Below are 6,000 nucleotides of genomic sequence, written 5' to 3'. Positions count from 1 at the left end.
TTGAGCTAGATTGATTCAGACCGAATTCAATGGCTTAACTATCTTCTTAGCGACTGACAATTATAGTGATGAGGCTATTTTAGATGGATATGGGTTAATCATTTTGAATGGATTGTTTTTCCCTTGCGTTAAGGACTTTTCTTTCACCAATAATAGTAAATTTTGTATTTTTCAATAGAAAAACAATGGATAGATTAAAAATTGAAGGCTAAAAAATAGTGATTTTATTAATATGTATTTGAAGATCAATACAAGCAGTAGGTAAAGATAGTAAGTAGAGAAATAAGTGAAAAATAAATACCTGTGATCGCCTATGTGGATAAACAATCAAGGTAAATGGTCAGTAGGATGTGACCGAGCTGCGATCTTTCAAGTAAGAACTCAGTTGATCGGGAATCCGATGACGGTAGGTCATGAATATTTATCATACCAAGCGTACTGTAGCGATGACGCTAGACAATAGCAATTTAAGCTAATCTAAACCTCAAATATTTTGTAGTGTGGCTACATAGAAGTGAAGGAACTAATTTAAGATAAGCAACGCTGCATCGTGTATGAGAAATTGCATTTGGTCTGGATGTGGAGCTCCTCATCACGTGCTCCTTATATAGGCTATGAAGAGGCAAACTCTCGTTGGATTTCCTTGCTGATTTAGGATCCTTGGTGATCATGGTGCACAATTGTTCTTTAATTATCTCAACTTAGCCACAGAGGTCTTTGTTGGGGGCCTTGCACAAAACCTTAGGATCTAGCCTCCCGAAACAAATCAGAATTATAGAATAATAACGCAATGAAATAAATCAAAGCATAAACCATACCACACAAGAAATTTTTACGTGGAAAACTCTCAAACAGGTAAAAACCATGGGATCTCGTCCAGATTAATAATCCACTATAAAGTAGAAAATTACAACCTTCTTCACTCACACAGGAATGGATAAACAATGAGAGAACAAAAGGAAAAACGGAGAGATCTCACCGATTACGAGGACGTAGAAGCGCTGAGATATAAATTGCATAGTAGATAACCTCCATGAGCATAACCTCCCTTTTACAAGCTTCCTCTCTCTCTCACACCTTTGATAGCCCTCTTGTGTTTTTCATGTATTTAGAAAAATCCTAGGAACCCCTATTTATAGTTTTAAGAAACTCCTTTCCGCATCCCGGTTATGAAAGGACTCAGATTTTCGCAATCCGCAAAATCACGAAACGAATCTGCGTAACCACGATCGGTCGAGACAAGGTCACGACCGGTAGAGCGCCACCCACAACCGGTCGAGCACCACCTTCGACCGGTCGAGCACCCCGGAGAAAAATAGTCTAAAGTCGCTGAACTTTGAGTCGAGTCAGGGCTCGACCCCACGACTGGTCGTGCACCAGCCCTCGACCGGTCATGTAAGGCTCAAGATCGGTCGAGTACGGGGAAAAAATCCCATCAAATCTCTCCCTTTTTGACCCAAGAGGGATTTACCTTCTTCAAGCTAGCCTGATTTCTACAAACCTCAAACTTGCCCTTGAACAAAGCCTTGGTCATCATGTCTGACCCATTATCGTCTGTGTGGACCTTCTCAAGGTATAATACCTTTTGTTCCAAAGTATCTCTAATCCAGTGATACCGAATCTCTATGTGCTTTGACTTGGAATGCTGACTTGGATTTTTGCTCAAGTGTATAACACTCTGACTATCGTAATAGACCACGTGCTCCTCCTGCTTCAGGCTAAGTTCCTGTAAGAACTTCTTCATCCAAAGCATATTTTTACATGCCTCTGTGACTTCAATGTACTTGGCCTCTGTCGTTGACAATGCTACGACCTTCTGTAGCTTGCTCTGCAAAGAAACTGCCCCCCTTCAAACATGAACATGAACCCTGATGTAGACTTCCTGGAGTCTATGTCGCCTGCCATATCTGCATCTGTGTAGCCCTTTAATACAGGTTTTCTGTCACCATAGCATAGGCTCAACCTGGATGAGCCTCTTAGATACTGCAATATCCACTTCACCACTGCCCAATGTTCTTTGCTAGGATTGACAAGATACCAGTTGACAATACCTATTGTATATGATATGTCTGGGCGTGTACACACCATAGCATACATCAAACTTCCTACAGCTGACGCGTAAGGTATCTTTTGCATCTCTTCCACCTCTGCCTTCGTCTTGAGACACTGCCTGTCACTTAATCTGAAGTGACCATCTAGTGGAGTATTGACAGGCTTCGCTGCATTCATATTGAACCTCTCTAGGACTTTTTCAATATACCGCTCTTGTGACAGCCAAAATTTCCTGCTGCTTCTGTTATAGGTTATCTCCATTCCTAGGATCTGTCTAGTCGGGCCCAAGTCTTTCATTGCAAAAGACTTGCCCAACTCCTGTTCCAGCCTGTCGATCTTCTTGATGTCTTTTCCCATGATGAGCATGTCATCAACGTATAATAGCAGAACTAAAAAATCACCATCTAAGAACTTGCGCGTAAACACACAGTGGTTTGACTCCGTTCTGTCATACTTATGCTGTAACATGAACGAGTCAAACTTCTTGTACCATTGTCGTGGAGCTTGTTTCAACCCATCCAAGCTCTTCCTCAGCCTACACACCATATGCTCTTTGCCCTTGACTTCGAACCCCTCTAGTTGGTGCATGTAGATCTCTTCTTCCAGGTCACCATGGAGAAAGACAGTTTTAATATTTAACTGCTCTATCTCTAGATGCATGCTAGCCGCCAACCCAAGCAACACCCGTATGGATGTCAACTTTACCACTGGTGAGAATATCTTCTCAAAGTCTATACCTTTCTTCTGACCAAACCCTTTCACCACAAGTTTGGCCTTGAACCTCATTTGTGAATTCTTTTGCTCAATCTTCTTTCTGAACACCCACTTGTTACTCAAAGCTTTCTTGCTCTTAGAAAATTTTACCATATCATAGGTGTGATTCTTATGCAAGGATTCCATCTCCTCTTGCATAGCTTTCAACCACTCCCCTTTATGCTTGTCGGTTAGGGCCTCGGAATAATCTTCTTTCTCTCCCCCTTCAGTCAGCATAATGTACTCATACGACAAGTACCTCTTGGACGGCTGTCTGTCCTTAAATGACCTCCTCACCTGTGGCTCAATAGGTGGACCAAGTAGGGCCTGCTCCCCTGGTCCATCTTCTAAAGGAACTCCCTCATCCTCTACACCTTGTTGTACTCCCCCGTCATCAGGCACCACGGGAGGAATAACCGAATCCATGTCCTCTATCTCACCTGAACTAAGCTGGTTCTTCTCTAGCTTACCAATGTCTTTTATACATTGATCTTCAAAGAATACCATATCTTTCCTCCTGACGAGTTTCTTCTCGGTCGGATCCCACAATCTGTAACCGAATTTTTCATCACCGTACCCCAAGAACACACACTGCCTGATCTTCATATCGAGCTTGGACCTCTCATCCTTTGGTACGTGAACGGATGCCCTGCATCCAAACACCCTGAGATGACTATACGATGGATACTTCTCCATTCAACGGGGTCGATGGAGACCTGTTTATTACATACACCGCCGTGTGCATTACTTCTCCCCAAAATGTCTTGGGCAACTTCGCATGAGATAACATGCATCTGATTCTCTCTACAATAGTGCGATTCATTTGCTCAGCTACACCATTATGCTAGGGGGTCTTAGGAACCGTCTGTTCATGCTGTATACCCAGGGACTTGCAGTACTCATGAAAGTTGCGAATGTATTCACCACCATTGTTAGTGCGGATGCACTTCAATGATCTACCTGTTTCTCTTTCGACTATAGCATGAAACAATTTAAACACACTAAAGACCTCGTCCTTGGATTTCAAAGTATAAACCTAAACCCTCCTAGATGCATCATCTATAAAGTGACAAAATACAATGCCCCACCTAAAGTTTTTGTCCTCATAGGACCACAAACATTAGAATAAACCAAATCTAATGCATGCATTTTATTAATATGAGAAACAGTTTTAACGAATAAAACTCTATGCTGTTTTCCTGATAAACAATTAAGACAGGTTTTGAGAGGTGTACCTATTACGTCTGGAAGGAGCCACTTCTTCGCTAGTAGGTGAAGCCTTTTTTCACTCATGTGGCCTAGACGCCTGTGCCACATGTTAATAGCTGAATCTTCCGCTACGTTCAACCCACCCTTGCATACACTGACATTTACCTTGTAAAGGGTGCAACACTTATTTTCTCTAGCTGTAATCAACGAACCCTTGATGAGCTTCCAGCCCCTACTAGCAAACCGGCTTTCATAGCCATCATCATCTAACCTTCCCATCGACATCAAGTTAAGACGAAGGTCTGAGATATGCCTCACATCCCTGAGAACTAATGTGCAGCCCACATCGGTCTTCACACAAATATCACCGACCTCTACGATCTTTGATACGCCAGAATTTCCCATCTTCATGGTCCCATAGTCACCCGACTTGTAGCTTGTGAAGAAGTCCCTGCGTGGAGTCGCTTGAAAAGAAGCTCCTGAGTCAATCACCCAGTCGGTGTCTTGACTCGTAGCCATGAGACAAACATTATGGTCTGCTGAAAGAATAACTATAACGTCGCCATCTAAAGCGACCGCAGTGGAATCTGATTCATCTTCTTTCTCCTTTCTTTTTCCTTTCTTATCGTTCTTCTTACCACGACATTCATGCTTATAGTGACCATTCTAGCTACAATTTCAGCAATCAATATCCTTTCTGTTACTTGACTTGCCTCTTAATTTATCTCGGGTCTTCCTGCCCTTCCTGTTCTTTCCTCTACCCCGTTCCTGTGTTACAAGGGCCTCTTGTTAAGTAGACCCCTGAGACTTCCTCTTTGTCTCCTCATTGAAAAGACAGCTGGTCATCTGTTCCATGAATATCTTTGTCTGGCGCGGAGTTACTTAAAGACACTACCAATGTCTCCCAACTGTCAGGCAATGAACTAAGTAATAGTAAAGCCTGCAATTCATCATTTAGGACCATCTTCATAGCAGAGAACTGGTTCACTATATTGCTGACCTCATTCATGTGCTTGGCCACAGAACCACCATCCTTGAACTTGAGATTCACAAGGCGCCTTATCAGAAAAATTTTATTACCGGCTGTCTTCCTCTCATACAGCCCTTTCAATTTTAGCCATAGGCTAGCGGCTGAGGTCTCCGTAGACACATGGTGGAACACAAAATCATCCAACCATTGTCCAATAAACCCCATCGCCTTTCGGTCCATCTTCTTCCAATCATCATCAAACATATCCTTGAATTTTGCTGATATGCCTAAAATTGGAGAATATAGGTCCTTGTAATAAAGGAAGTCCTCCATCTTAGCCTTCCATATGGTCCAGTTAGAACCATTGAGGCTGATCATCCTTGATGAGTCACCTTCCATAATTCAAAAAACCGATCATACCCGTTCAATGAACTTAGCTTTGATACCACTTTGTTGGGGGCCTTGCACAAAACCTTAGGATCTAGCCTCCCGAAACAAATCAGAATTATGGAATAATAACACAATGAAATAAATCAAAGCATAAACCACACCACACAAGAAATTTTTATGTGAAAAACCCTCAAAGAGGTAAAAACCACGAGACCTCGTCCAGATCAATAATCCACTATGAAGTAGAAAATTACAACCTTCTTCACTCACGTAGCAGTGGATAAACAATGAGAGAATAAAAGGAAAAACGGAGAGATCTCACCGATTATGAGGACGTAGAAGCGCTGAGATATAAATTGAACAATAGATAACCTCCACGAGCATAACCTCCCTTCTACAAGCTTCCTCTCTCTCTTTCTCTCACACATTTGATAGCCCTCTTGTGTTTTTCATGTATTTAGAAAAATCCTAGGAACCCCTATTTATAGCTTTAGGAAACTCCTTTCTGCATCCCAGTTGTGAAAGGACTCAGATATCCGCAATCCGCAAAATTGCAGAACGAATCTGCATAACCACGACCGGTCGAGACTAGGCTACGACCGGTCGAGCGTTACCCATGACCGGTT

Source organism: Magnolia sinica, chromosome 10, assembly GCF_029962835.1.
Source record: "Magnolia sinica isolate HGM2019 chromosome 10, MsV1, whole genome shotgun sequence".
Classification (NCBI taxonomy): Eukaryota; Viridiplantae; Streptophyta; class Magnoliopsida; order Magnoliales; family Magnoliaceae; genus Magnolia; species Magnolia sinica.
This window is presented reverse-complemented; position numbering follows the sequence as displayed.